The 16242-nt window shown below is 38.7% G+C and overlaps 1 long non-coding RNA gene across 1 annotated transcript; it reads right to left on the minus strand.

The window, feature by feature from the left end:
• Positions 1–6928: 6928 nt before the first annotated feature.
• On the minus strand, positions 6929–9887 carry LOC147523179 (uncharacterized). Its single transcript, XR_015215942.1, has 2 exons — positions 7889–9887; positions 6929–7785 (listed from the first exon to the last, which is right to left on the minus strand). It is a non-coding gene; the product is annotated as an uncharacterized LOC147523179 (long non-coding RNA).
• Positions 9888–16242: the final 6355 nt, after the last annotated feature.

Genomic DNA, 16242 nt, shown 5'->3' on the forward strand with positions numbered 1-16242 from the left:
ATCCAAAATTCGTGCATGGGCTTGGAGCCATGGGTTGGGGGCCGAGAATCGTGCCCAAACCCAATTCTTTCAAATTCCAAAAGGCCTCTTCAGCTGCAGTTGGCTTCCACAGACTTTTCGTCCACTTCTGCTCCTCTGATTGGGTCAAGTCTTGGACCATTGCAAAGCTCTTTCCGAGCCGGTCGTTTTGACATAAGGTAGGCCTCAATCCGAGGTCTGAGTCCAAAGATATGGCATTCGAAGTTCTCACGACTTTTGCTCCTTTATCTCGCTAAAGTGGCACATTTTTCAAGATAATGGACTTTGAAGCCCGAAATGCATAAAAAAACACGTAATCGTATTAACTCTTACTTATTATTCACATAATTGGTCTAACAGTATGATTATTAAGGGGTTAAAACTACAGTTTTGGGCTCTTATCATTTATATAGAGATTACAAGTTCTAAATAGAGATTACAAATTCTAAATAGAAACAAAACAGACGATGCGTATTTGACTAACTCGAGGCACGGGCGCGCTCTGGTTGAGCGCGGGGCGCGTTATATCTATTTGACAATTATTATGCACGAGGCGCGGGGCGCACTCTAATTGTGTTATGTAATGAAGCGCAGCGCGCGCCGCACTATGACGTGAAGAACAACTTCTAATACTCCCCCTCAAGTTGGGGAGTGAATGTCAAGAACTCCCAACTTGCAAATTAATCTCAGAAAGGTGTCCTTCCCGAGAGGTTTAGTGAAGGCGTCAGCCACCTGATCTGAGGATGGAACGAACGTAGGAGATAGTAACTTGGCCTGTATCTTGTCGCGTAAGAAATGATAGTCCAATTCTATATGCTTCGTTCGTTCATGAAAAACTGAATTTTGAGATAGATGAAGGGCGGCTTGATTGTCACAGAACATGTTCATCGGAGAAGGATGAGAAATGCCTAAGTCAGAGAGAAGATACTTCAACCATTGAAGTTCACATGCCAGGGTAGCCATGGAACGATATTCGGCTTCAGTAGAAGAACAGGATACAGTGCTCTGTTTCTTTGTTTTCCAGGATATAGGGCTAGAACCAAGAAAAGTGCAATAACCACTAGTAGAACGACGAGTGACAAAGGCAGCCCCCAATCGAGTCACGTAAAACCGAGAGATGTGTAAAGAACTATTAGCGGATAAGAGAATCCCTTTGTTGATCGAACCTTTAAGATAGCTGAGTATACGATGAGCATCATCTAGATGTGGAGTCTGTGGGGACTACATGAAATGGCTGAGATAATTTACAGAATAAGTGATATCTGGAAGTGTAACTGTGAGATATAAGAGACGCCTAATCAAGTGACGATAGACAGTAGGATCTTGAAGTAATGTGTCATCATCGGTATGGAGGATGATGTTTTGTTCCATAGGGAACTCAGAAATACGACCACCAGTGGTACCACAATCAGACAAAATGTCCAAAAGACATTTGCGCTGTGTAAGAAATAATTCTTCTTTGGAACGAGCAACCTCGATACCCAATAAATATTTTAGACGTCCCAAGTCCGTGATATAAAACTTTGCTTCTAAAAATTGCTTCAAGTTCTGAATGAAAGATGGATTGTTACCTGTGATTAGAATGTCATCCACATACACAAGGACAAAGGTATAATCAAAACCCCAAATATTTGTGAATAGAGAATAATTAGACTTAGACTGAGTGAAGCCGGTAGTGATAAGAGTGGTAGATAGTTTGGCAAACCATTGTCAAGAAGTCTGCTTGAGTCCATATAAAGACTTATTGAGGTGACATATCCTGTGCTCCCCCTGTTTGGCGAATCCAGGAGGTAAGGTCATATAAACAGTTTCATCCAAATCACCTTGAAGAAAGGCATTGTGAACATCCAGTTGATGAAGAGTCCAATGTCTGATAGCAGCAATGGAGAGAAGTAATTGAACAGTGACTAATTTAGCAACAGGTGCAAAAGTGTCATGACAGTCTTGGCCTTCAATCTGATTGTAACCCTTGGCAACAAGACGAGCTTTGTAACGTTCAATAGAACCATCTGAATGATATTTAATCTTGAAAACCCATTTATAACCAATAAGTTTATGATAAGAGGATGACAGAATAAGAGTCCATGCGTTATTTTGTTCCAAAGCTGCAATTTCAACAACCATAGCAGCTCTCCATTCTGGAATTTTGACAGCTTGAGAAAAAGATGTAGGAACAATTGAAGAAGACACTTTAGACAAAAAAGCTTTATGACAAGTAGAAAAATTAGTGTCAAAAACATAGAAAACCATTGGGTATGGAGTGGAAGACTGTGTTACCTTAGAGTCTGATTGGATGAGGTTGGCCGAACAAGGGACTGTAAGTGCCTTGGTGAGAGTAGGACAGTGATAATCTTTGATGAGAAGTGGGGTTGTTGCACTCTAGTAGATCGAGGTAAGGTAGGAGGATTAAGGTGTGATGGCTGAGGGCGTTCTGAAATTGCGGGCGATGGAGCTGTGGGAGTGAGAAGATTTTCAAGAGAGAGGGCACGGGCGTGCTCTATTTGTACTAGAGCAGAGGGCGCGCGCGCTCTGTCTACTGGAAGATGGGGAAGAAGAGAGTGCAGGGTGCGCTCGATTTGGACTGGATAAGAGCGCGGGCGCGCTCCGTCCACTGGAATTACATGAGATGATTGAATATCGAAGGTTTCATTGTCTGATATGGGTAAAGGATAAACTGGCAGATGTGATGGTGGGGAAGATAAATGTTAACAGGGGAATACAGTCTCATGGAAAATCACATCACGGGAAGTATACATTTTCTTAGAAGATAAATTATAAATGCGATAGCCTTTCTGAACATAAGGATAAGCAATGAAGATGTCAGGTTTCCCGCGGTGATCAAACTTATTCTTAATGGAAGTGTTATAAGAAAAACATAAACAACCAAATATACAAAGATGGGTAAGAGTGGGAGGTGTTGTAAATAAAAGCTCATGAGGTGATTTGTTATTTAACAAGGTGCTAGGGATTTTGTTAATGAGATAGCCTGCAATGAGAATGCATTCACCCCAGAAAGATAATGGGAAATGAGCTTGAAAACGTAACGCTCGTGCAACGTTGAGTAAGTGACGATGTTTTCTTTCAACAATAGCATTTTATTGGGGAGTAGCAACACAACTACGTTGGTGGATTACTCCATGTTTTGAAAAAAATTGTTGCATGTTATGGGATATAAATTCGGATCCATTGTCGGATCGAAAGACTTGGATTTCATAAAAATGGTTATCAATGTTGCTATGGCCAGATATGAGTGAATGTATTGTAGAATGAAATTGAGTATGAACCATGGCAAAAAAAGATTATAAATGCATGGCAGTTTCAAATTTGACAGTCATAAGATAAATCCATGTAGCACGACTAAAATCATCGACAATAGTTAAGAAAAAACGAGCATTGGAATAGGATGGTAAATTAAAAGGACCCCAAATGTCACAATGAATCATTTAGAAAGGTCTAATAGTCTTTATTGAACTATGAGAAAAAGATAAACGTGTTTGCTTAGCTTGCGGATATATAGTGCAGGTAGCATTATTGGAACTAGAAATGAAAGGAAACTGCTTAGCTAAAATCTGCAAAGGTGTGGAAGAGAGATGTCCTAAGCGATAATGCCAAAATTATTGGTGGTGGAGTTGTAGGATGAGCAAACGGAAGCTAGTTGGAGATGGTAGAGTCTCCCATTAAGCCGGCCCAATCCAATCTTCTTCTTTAATAACTGGTCCTGAAAAAGGCAAGAATCATTAGTGAACGTGATAGAGATAGGGTGAGATTTGATAAGGTCACTAATGGAAAGCAAGTTAAAATGAAAGGTGGGAACAAAAAGAACATTGTCAAGACGCAATAGAGGAGAGAGAATAACACTACCAACATGAGTAATTAAATAGTTTGTGCCATCCGGAAGTTTAAGAGTAGAATATGTTAAACAAGTATGATAATGAGAAAACAGATGTAATCATGAACAAACATGATTGGTAACACCAGAGTCAATGATCCATATGGATTTAGAAAAACACGAGAGAGATATATCTATCAGATTTGCTTGTGAAGTGGTACTACCTGAATCAAGCAAACTGAGAAGTTGGTTGTTGTTCTGTGGAGAAAATAGGAGAAGTGGAGCCTGTAGAAACCGAATTGGCTTTAGCAGGCTTGCGTGGATAACCATGCAGTTTGTAACATATACCAATATGATGTCCAACTCGGTTATAGTGGTTGCAGAATGGACGAGCACGCGCATCTCGTTGCCTCAGATCACATGCCGCGACGCTCTTGGTCGAGGCTTAACTATTGTTGTCTTCGCTGGAGGTTTAGACGAGCCTGATTTCGAAGAAGAAGCCCAGTTGGTCTTTTGAAAATGAGTACTCAGGGTAGCAGCGTCTGGAGCAAAAGGAATAGAGCCTATCGGATTAAAGAATAAATCTTGGACATACGAGGAAAATTATCCATTAAGAAAATTTGACTGCGGATGGATTGAAAACGAGCATCGAGGCCTTGCATGAATTTCATAGAACGACCATCTTCAACCTTTTTGGCAAAAATAGATGCATGACCACAAATACAAGCAGGCATAGTAGACAAATAACTTAATTCATCCCAGAAAGATTTAAGCAAAGTGAAATAAACACATGGACTCTTGTTCCGTCATCCTCTCATCATAAGCCTATTAGTTGTAAATGGGTTTCTAAGATTAAATATCATTCAAATGGTTCTATTGAACGTTACAAAGCTCATCTTGTTGCCAAGGGTTACAATCAGATTGAAGGCCAAGACTATCATGACACTTTTGCACCTGTTACTAAATTAGTCACTGTTCGATTACTTATCTTCATTGATGCTATCAGACATTGGACTCTTCATCAGCTGGATGTCCACAATGCCTTTCTCCAAAGCAATTTGGATGAAACTGTTTATATGACCTTACCTCCTGGATTCGCCAAACAGGGGGAGCACAGGATATGTCGCCTCAATAAGTCCTTATATGGACTAAAGCAGGCTTCTCGGCAATGGTTTGCCAAACTATCTACCACTCTTATCACTGCCGACTTCACTCAGTCTATGTTTGATTATTCTCTATTCACAAATATTTTTTGTTCTGATTCTACATTTGTCCTTGTGTATATGGATGACATTTTAATCACAGGCAACAATCCATCTCTCATTCAGAACTTGAAGCAATTTTTAGAAGCAAAGTTCTATATAAACGACTTGGGACGTCTAAAATATTTCTTGGGTATCGAGGTTGCTCGTTCCAAAGAAGTATTATTTCTTACACAGCGCAAATGTCTTTTAGACATTCTATCTAATTGTGGTACCACTGGTGGTCGTATTTCTGAGTTCCCTATGGAACAAAACATCAACCTCCATATCAATGATGACATATTACTTCAGGATCCTACTATCTATCGTCGCTTGATTGGGCGTCTCTTATATCTCACAGTTACACATCTAGATATCACTTATTCTGTAAATTATCTCAGCCGTTTCATGCAGTCCACACGGACTCCACATCTAGATGTTGCTCATCGTATACTCTGGTATCTTAAAGGTTCGATCAACAAAGGGATTCTCTTATCCGCTAATAGTTCTTTACACATCTCTGGTTTTTGTGACTCTGATTGGGATGGATGCCCTGTCACTCGTCGTTCTACTAGTGGTTATTGCATTTTTCTTGGTTCTAGCCCTATATCCTGGAAAACAAAGAAACAGAGCATTGTATCCCATTCTTTTTCTGAAGCCGAATATCGTTTCATGGCTACCCTGGCATGTGAACTTCAATGGTTAAAGTATCTTCTCTTTGACTTAGGCATTTCTTATCCTTCTCCGATGAACATGTTCTGTGACAATCAAGTCGCCCTTCATCTCTCTCAAAATCCAGTTTTTCATGAACGAACGAAGCACATAGAATTGGACTATCATTTCTTACGCGACAAGATACATGCCAAGTTACTAACTCTTACGTTCGTTCCATCCTCAGATCAGGTGGCTGACACCTTCACTAAACCTCTCGGCATGGACACCTTTCTGAGATTAATTCGCAAGTTAAGAGTTCTTGACATTTACTCTCCAACTTGAGGGGGAGTATTAGAAGTTGTTCTTCACGTCATAGTGCAGAGCGCGCACATGCTCGTACATAACACAATTAGAGCGCGCCCCGCGCCTCGTGCATAACAATTGTCAAGTAGATATAGCGCGCCCGCGCCTCGAGTTGTTCAAATACGCATCGTTTGTTTTGTTTCTATTTAGAATTTGTAATCTCTATTTAGAACTTGTAATCTCTATATAAATAATTGTAATCTCCTTAGAAATCAATCAAGTAAATATTCTCAAATCTCTCTCTCTCTAATTTATCATGGTAACGGAGGCAGGTTGCCCTGTATCGGACGAGCGCATGATCAACTTATTAACATAAACAACCAAATACACGAAGATGGGCAAGAGTGGGAGGTGTTGTAAATAAAAGCTCGTGAGGTGATTTGTCATTTAACAAGGTGCTAGGGATTTTGTTAATGAGATAGCCTGCGGTGAGAATGCATTCACCCCAGATAGATAATGGGAAATGAGCTTGAAAATGTAACGCTCGTGCAACGTTGAGTAAGTGACGATGTTTTCTTTCAACAACAGCATTTTGTTGGGGAGTAGCAACACAACTATGTTGGTGGATTACTCCATGTTTTGAAAAAAATTGTTGCATGTTATGGGATATAAATTCGGATTTATTGTCGGATCGAAGGACTTAGATTTCCTAAAAATGGTTATCAATGTTGTTATGGCTAGATATGAGTGAATGTATTGTAGAATGAAATTGAATATGAATGGCAAAAAAAGATTGTAAATGCATGGCAGTTTCAAATTTGACAGTCATAAGATAAATCCATGTAGCACGACTAAAATCATCGACAATAGTTAAGAAAAAACGAGCATTGGAATAGGATGGTAAATGAAAAGGACCCCCAAATGTCACAATGAATCATTTGGAAAGGTCTAATAGTCTTTATTGAACTATGAGAAAAAGATAAACGTGTTTACTTAGCTTGTGGACATATAGTGCAAGTAGCATTATTGGAACTAGAAATGAAAGGAAACTGCTTAGCTAAAATCTGCAAAGGTGTGGAAGAGAGATGTCCTAAGCGATAATGCCATAAATTATTGGTGGTGAAGTTGTAGGATGAGCAAACGGAAGCTAGTTGGAGATGGTTGAGTCCCCCATTAATCCGGCCCAATCCAATCTTCTTCTTCGATAACTGGTCCTGTCAGATTTGCTTGTGAAGTGGTACTACCTGAATCAAGCAAACTGAAAAGATGGTGTTATTGTTCTATGGAGAAAATAGGAGAAGTGGAGCCTGTAGCAACCGAATTGGCTTGAGCAGGCTTGGGTGGATAACCGTGCAGTTTGTAACATGTACCAATATGATGTCCAACTCGGTTACAATGGTTGAAGAATGAACGAGCGCGTGCGCGCTTTGGTTGCCTTGTATCGGAGGGCACACGCGCTTGGCTGTGGCGAACCATTGTTGTGCTGTGGAGGTTTAGACGGGCCTGATTTTGAAGAAAAATCCCATTTGGTCTTTTGAAAATGAGTACTCAGGGCAGCAGCGTCTGGAGCAGAAGGAATAGAGAGTGCATGAATCTCTTATTGCTTCTCCTCCTGTCAGATTAAAGAATAAATCTTGGACATACGAGAAAAATGATCCATTAAGAGAATTTGACTGCGGATGGATTGAAAACGAGCATCGAGGCCTTGCATGAATTTCATAGAACGACCGTCTTCAACCTCTTTGGCAAAAATAGATGCATGACCACAAGTACAAACAGACATAATAGACAAAGAACTTAATTCATCCTAGAAAGATTTAAGCAAAGTGAAATAAACAGATACCGGAGGATTGTCTTGCTTGAGAAGAGTGACGGAATCCTTCAGTTGGAAAACCTTGGATGCATTAGTTTGTGAAAAACGATCACCTAGACCTTTCCAGATTTCGGATGCAGAGTCGGCATAGAGGATGCTTCCACGGATATCTAGAGAAACAGAATTGAGAATCCATGAAGCAACGAGGTCATCACAACGCGACCACTTGGATTTTTCTTTAGGAGTGCTGGTAGGTGTGACTAAGCCGCCATCGACAAAAACCAAACTTATTTTTTGCTCGAAGGGCTCTAGAGATAGACCGTAACCAAGTCGGATAATTGTCACCAGATAACAGAGGAGATACGAGAATAGTCGTGGGGCTATCTGAGTGGTGGACAAAAAAAAAATCATTAGAACCTAGAGGAGAGTCATTATTTGGGGTTTAAGGCGTCGTCCATTAAGAATTGAGAGGAGGTGGAAGCTTAGAGTGGTTAGGGTTAGGGTGTGGATCGAAATTAGGTTGATATCATGATAAATTAGAAAGATAGAGATTTGAGTATATTTACTTGATTGATTTCTAAGGAGATTACAATTGTTTATATAGATGTTACAAGTTCTAAATAGAAACAAAATAGACGGTGCGTATTTGACTAACTCGAGGTGTGGGGCGCGCTATATCTACTGGACAATTGTTATGCATGAGGCGTGGTGTGCGCTCTAATTGTGTTATGTACGAGCGCGTGCGCGCTCTGCACTATGACGTGATGAACAACTTCTAATAGGTACGAACTACGTAAGGCTTGATTCGAGTCGAGCTAAATGACTCGATACGTAAGGCAACTCTTCTCCAAAGGAAGTGCACAGCCATTTCCGACCAAACTCAATCTCAGTTTGTAGGTATAATTCGATACATCTACAGTGAGGTTATTGGGTTGAAGAAAAGAAAGCTCAATTATTATTCTTGCTTGTATAATTAGCCTACTATTGATGTTAACCGTGATAAATATGGTCTCCAAATGACTCCAATATAACTTTGCAAAACCACTGCTGATAGTGGCCAGTGGGCAGAGGACATAATCGATCTTTTAGGATCTCCTCAATATCATATATCATGCATTCATGCACAAATATAAAATAGGCTAAACATGCGCTAAACCTTATAATTATCGTGTTTAGTAGAAAATGAAACTGAGAAATCAGGAAGTTTTGCGGGAACATGAACATCAATTGAGATAGATATATAGAAATAGTATCCGAACTTTCTTATTCAGAGTGTATTGCTTATGTAAACGTACTACTACATGATCGACATATCATCCAAAGGGGCATTATTAGTTAACAAACTCATGTAAGCAAGCCAAAAACCAAAAGGAAGAAAATAGCACAAAATACATAGCACATCTTTTTAGTACCATATATGGAACGGACCTATATGGAAAGCCAAAGACGAATTAAAAGGTTAAGGCTTAAATCCTGTCTTTGAGAACCAACAATGAAGCAACAAAGCCAACGAGCCCAACAACCATTGAAGGGAGAGAAGTGACAGAACTGTTTGGAGCGGGAGCAGGGCTGTCCATACCGGGCATTGGAGGCATCATGCCCGGCATGCTATCAGCAACAACACTCAATACCAAAATTGCAAAATAAACTGTGAAGATAACAGCAGTTTTGGAGAAAGCCATTTGTATTTAAGTTTGATGAAACGATGCACTCCTTTAGCCTTTGGTAGTTATGTTATCAGTTGTTTGCATTGTATTATGTTCATCACTTTGACCTCTATATATAAGATTTAACAAGATTTAATCAGGTGTATAGTACAAAATGAGATCATTTGCCAGCGTATTCTGGGAAGTCAGGCGGTGTAGTCTATGGCTATTGTTTTGTGTTTTAACATGACTTTGCTACCAGACGAGGAGCTGGATTTTAAAAGATGTAGTACTATGTATGTTGCTGTCACGACGAGAAGACCAAAGCCTTGGTGCTTGCTGCTTGCATTTTGTTTTGGAGCTTTTGGAAAGGTGAAAATCACTTAGAGAAGTTTGAGTTTTGGAGTAAGTTGATGTGGTGTGTGTTTTACTTATCCTAGTAAAGATAACTTAAAATTTGATCCCGAAATCAGTTGATCACCGTTAAAATTGTATTATCAAGAAATTGGTCTCAAGGCCCATTCCAAGTGAAATGTTTTTTTTTAATCACTTTCAAGGACAATTTTCGGGTCTAATTAACCCGGAAAACTAATTTTCGAGTGAAAATAACTTATAAGGACAAATAGTTCGGATTTGAAATAAATATTTTCCAATTTTATCCTTTCAATCGTTTTGATATGAATAATGAGTGTTCATACCTTATGTTGTTGTATGAACATTGATTATTCATACCCAAATAGATTAATGTACCTCATAAAATATGTTGAGGTATGAACAATGATTGTTTATAACTCATGTTGAGATATAAAGAATGATTGTTCATATTTCAATATGTGTTAGTTCTTACTGATCATACATTATGTTGAGGTATGAACATTGATTGTTCATACTCCAAATAGATATGGACAATGATTGTTCACAGCTCATGTTGAAGTATGAACAATGATTGTTCATACCCAAATAAGTATGTGTTGAAATCTCTATTGTATTTTTAAATACTAGTGTGTGTGTGTACAAAGTGGAGGAGATGAACAAAGAGTGTTCTCTCCACTTTAGTGCATAGAAGATAGTCCCACATTGGTTATCCACTACTAGCAAGTGAAGTATATGAGGAATTCCTCTACCATAAGGGCGTGCCCTTAGGGTACAAATACTTTTGTGTTAAGACGGATGACTCACCCAAAGCCGCACCGAGCTGAGTCGCATTGGGTTTGGGCTTACTGTTGTGTCTAGTGGGTAATGGATTGATCAATTGCCTAAACTTGTTTTTGCTTTTGCTTCAGCAGCAAGTTTTGGTGTTCAATTACGAGTTGGTCTTTCTTCCTTATCTGTTTAGGAGGCCGACTGCTGTGACTGACCGAACCTCTATATAAACAAGACTGTGCATCCATAGAGGGTATTCAATTCAATAGAACTTGTTAAATAATCCTAGAGACAGCAACTCACACATCCAAAGAAACAGAACTCGCAAACCCCAGGCCTATTCTTCTTCTCTTCTTACTGTAGCTACCAGAGAGAGTTATATTGCTGTTATAGAGAGTAGTTTGTTCTAGTGCAAGTCAAACTGTTGTACACCATTGTATCCCGTTAGGAAAATGTCATTGTTGCCTTTCTGCACCACTGGAAGGGGCAAAATCTTTCCTTAAGGACAACCTAATCCGCGCCTTGGTTGTTCCTTGTTACTACTGTCCCTGTCTCTTCATTGTTTTCTTTATTCGGATACAACAATCTTAAGGAAAGAATCGAGATGTCTACACCAGCAGACACGCCGAACAAAGAAACCAATTCTGGAGTCATGCATAGAGGTTACTTTGACTATGAGAGATGCTGCACCTCTACTGAATGCTCGCAACTTACCCAATGTGTCAAAGATTGAATCCTTCAACGGTTCACACTTCAAGCGATGGAGAGAAAGGATGTTCTCAGCCCTAGATATACTCAACTATGCAAAGTATCTCACTGATACATCAAATAATGATTTCGAAAGAAATCAAGCTGCTTGGCTCAATGGGAATAAGGTATGTCGTCATGCTATTTTGAGTACCTTGTCCAATGAAATTTTTTATATTTATTATTCAAATAATAATGCACATAATATATGGAAGGGTTTGAACAAAAAATACATAATAGAGGATGTTGGTACTCATAAATATGTTGTTGGGACTTTTCTAAAGTTCCAGATGAGACAGGATAGAGATGTAACGTCCCAAATCCATAATTTTTATGTCCTAATTAATGATTTGAAAACTGAGGGTATTGATTTACCCGAAACCTTTGTTGCTCGATGTTTGATTGAGAAACTCCCCGAGTCTTGGAAACACTATAAGAATAGTATGAAGCATAAGCACAAACAGATGACTCTTGATGATGTGATCATTCACATTCACATAGAGGAAAATAATAAGACTTGGGATGAGGTGTTGTCTAAGGAATTCCATTCCAAAGCCAATATCATTGAAGGTAATCCCAACAAATCCAATAAAACCTCTAAAAAGTAGAAGTACAACAAAAATAAGAATTTCAAGGTCAAAGACACTTCTTTTAAAATGAGTGGTACTGGCAATGGTAATTGTTATGTTTGTTAAACCGGGACATAGGGCTTTTCAGTGTAGGCACAAGAAAAACATTGATGATCCTCCCAATGCTAATTTAGTTGAGAGAGATGATATAATTGTTGTTGTATTATCACAAGTGTTCATGGCCACTAGGAAGAAGAACTAGGTACTAGATTATGGTGCCACCCGCCACATCTATGGTGATGTTGAAGCCTTCTCATACTATATACTAGTGAAAGATGAAAAAGTTTATATGGGTGACTCAAGGTTTGTTCCTGTTGAGGGAACATGCAAGATCCTTCTGAAGTTAACTTAAAGGAAAACTTTTTCACTTAGTAATGTTCTCCATGTTCCTGAGATTCGTCAGAATCTAATTTCTGTGTCATTACTGGGAAAAGCTGACGTTAAGGTGACTTTTGAAAGCGATAAGTTCGTTCTAAGTAAGAATGAGAGTTTTTTTGGGAAAGATTATTGTAATAACAATGGTCTTTTCATGTTGAATGTACTTGACAACATTATTATTAATAAGAATGAATCTGCTTCTGCTTACTTGCTTGACTCTTTTAATATATGGCATGGTAAACTAGGACATGTGAATGTTCAGTAAATGAAAAGGAAGAAAGCATGTGGTTTATTGTCTGATTTTTCTAATGATAAATGTGAGATATATGATGAGACTAAAGCCACAAAGAAACCTTGCATAACTGTTTCTAGAGATAAAAGTGGATTACTAACTCTTATTCATATGGATTTGGGTGAATTAAGAAGTATCATGTCTAGAGGGGGGAAGTTTTATTATATTACATTCATAGATTACTTCTCTAGGTACACCATGGTATATTTACTTAGAAACAAGCATGAGGCAGGTGAGATGTTTCTCAAGTACAAAGCTGAAGTTGAAAACCAGCTTAACTGTAAGATTAAAAGACTTTGGTCTGACAGGGGTAGAGAATATGAGTCTAACCCCTTCTAGGACTTTTGTGACAATAATGACATTATTCATGAGACCATTCCACCATAGTCTCCTGAGTCTAATGGAGTAGCCGAACGGAAAAACATAACACTAAAAGAGATGATGAATGATATGCTTGTAAGTTCTAGAGCTTCCTTGACCTTGTGGGGGGAAGCAATCCTATCTGCTTGCTATATATAGAATATGATACCCAACAAGAAAACAGGGAATAATACACCATATGAATTATGGAAAGGTCATGTACCTAACCTGAAATACTTCAAAATGTGGGGGTGTCTTGCAAAGGTTCTAGTGAACGAACCTAAAAAGAAAAAATTGGGACCTAGAACTGTTGATTGTATGTTCATTGGTTATGCTCATAATAATGCTGCATATAGATTTTTAGTAGTAAAATCTGATAATAACCTTGTCGATGCTAACACTATTATAGAGAGTAAAAATGCTGATTTCTTTGAGAATATGTTTCCTTTGAAAATTGGCATTGAGCGGTTGGTTGCTCCTAGTGAACAACAACAATCAACAGATCCTAAAATTTCTGAACAAGAAATTCAGAAGAGTAAAAGAGATAGAAAATCCACCAATTTTGGTGATGACTTTTACACGTTTCTTGTTGATGATGATCTTGTGACGTATAATGAGGCAATCAATTCTAGAGATGCACCTTTCTGGAAAGATGCTATAAACTCAGAACTAGATTTGATTATATCTAATCACACATGGGAGATAGTTGATCTAGCTCCTGGGGCGAAATATATACGTTACAAGTGGATCTTCAAAATGAAACTGAAGCTAGATGGTTCCATTGATAAATACAAGGCTAGACTAGTAGTCAAAGGATTCTCCCTAAAAAAAGGCATTGACTATTTTGATATTTATGCTTCTGTAACTAGGATTTCTTCTATAAGAGTTCTAATGGCTCTCGCTACTATTTATAATTTATTTATTCATCAAATGGATGTAAAAACTACATTTTTAAATGGTGATCTTGATGAAGAAATATATATGATGTAGCCTGAGGGTAAAGTACCAGGGAATGAGCATAAGGTATGCAAATTAGTTAAGTCTTTATATAGGTTGAAACAAGCGCCAAAACAATGTCATGAAAAGTTTGACAGTGTCATGATGTCCAATGGATATCAAATAAATGATGTTGATAAATGTATTTACTTTAATTCTTTTGATGTGAATACATATGTGATTATCTGTCTATATGTGGATGACATGTTAATCATGAGTCCTAGCCTTGATGTTGTGAGAAACACCAAGATGTTCTTATCCTCCCAATTTGAAATGAAGGATTTAGGAGAAGCTGATGTGATTCTTGGAATCAAAATCATCAGAAGCTATGATGGCTATATGCTTTCACAAGAGCATTATGTTGAGAAGTTTTTGAAGAAGTTTAACTATTATGATAGTAAGCCTGTGTCGACACCTTATGAGGCAAGTAGTGAACTTCAGAAAAATAATCAACATAGTGTCCTTTAGTCCAAATATGCCCAAATTTTTGGTAGTCTCATGTACTTGATGAATTGCACTAGACCTGACATTGCTTATGCAGTTAGCAAGTTAAGCAGATACACTCATTGTCCTACCAAGGAACATTGGAGTGTGTTAGAGAGACTAGTCAAGTACTTGAGAGGAATAATGAATTACGGCATACGTTTTAGACAAACTCCACTTGTGATAGAGGGTTATTGTGATGCAAACTGGATATCTGATTCTCATGATATCAAGTTCACCAGTGGTTATATATTCACCCTTGGTGGAGGTGTAGTCGATCGCTTGGAAATCTTCTAAGCAAACCTTGATAGCTCGTTCAACCATGGAGTCTGAGCTTATTGCTTTAGATAAAGCAAGTGCTGAGGCTGAGTGGCTTAGAAACCTCTTTGCAAATCTTCCTATTGGTACAAAACCGCCTCTAGCTGTACCTATGCACTGTGATTGTTAGGCCACAATAACAAAGGCAAAGAGCAAATTGTATAATGGGAAAAGCAGACATATCCGTCTGAGACTACAATCTATAAAGAAACTACTGGAATCTGGAGTTGTGGCTCTAGATTATGTGAGGTCAGAATTAAATTTGACATATCCTCTGGCCAAACCACTTAGCAGGAGGCAAGTGGTTGAAACGTCGAGGGGGATGAGACTTTTGCCTAAAATAGAGGGCGACACTGACAACAACCCTACCTATGTGATTGGAGATCCCATGAAGTAGGTTCAAATGGAAAAACAAGCCACCTAGTCGCTCTGGTATGCTATCATCTTTTTTTAGACGTCCCACCCTATGACGAGATAATATTTTTGTATACTTTGTAGAACTTGAATTGCAATGAGTAAGGATGAGTTATTTTACTCTTATTGGAATCCATAGTCCATTTTATAATGAGATAGTGTATTTTAACTGCAATATACACTTGATGGATATCCACCTACGTGAATGTAGAACTGGGTCGGTTCTTATGAGTATTCGGGCAAATACTCTAGAGCATTCATGGAACACAGGCAGTGCAGGGCCAAAAAGTGCAACACCGTAGCACATGCATATAATGAAAGGGCAGTGTGGGTGCATGTGATCTATTTTACTACAAGAGAATGTTGGTTCAAAGATTTTTTAATCCACGACTTTCACGTATTATAAGACATGTTACTCTATGACTGGTTTAAGCCCGTAAAGCACCAGTATCTTAGGCATTGCTTTTTCAATTCTCTCTGACATTTTGTTAATCCATTTCTTTTGTAATATCCGGCCTATTCCAAAATAGTGGGGGACTATTAGTATTTTGAAATAGTGGGGGATTGTTGGAATCTCTATTATATTTCTAAATACTAGTGTGTGTACAAAGTGGAGGAGATGAACAAAGAGTGTTCTCTCCACTTTAGTGCATAGAAGATAGTCCCACATTGGTTATCCACCACTAGCAAGTGAAGTATATGAGGAATTCCTCTACCATAAGGGCGTGCCCTTAGGGTACAAATGTTTTTGTGTTAGGAGGGATGACTCACCCAAAGCCACACACGCGCACGCGCCCGACCGCACCGTACCACACCGAGCCGAGTCACGTTGGGTTTGGGCTTACTGTTGTGTCTAGTGGGTACTGGATTGATCAATTGCCTAAACTTGTTTTTGCTTTTGCTTCAGCAGCAAGTTTCGGTGTTCTATTACGAGTTGGTCTCTCTTCCTTATCTGTTTAGGAGACCGACTGCTGTGAC

Source organism: Coptis chinensis, chromosome 1, assembly GCF_015680905.1.
Source record: "Coptis chinensis isolate HL-2020 chromosome 1, ASM1568090v1, whole genome shotgun sequence".
NCBI classification, from domain to species: domain Eukaryota; kingdom Viridiplantae; phylum Streptophyta; class Magnoliopsida; order Ranunculales; family Ranunculaceae; genus Coptis; species Coptis chinensis.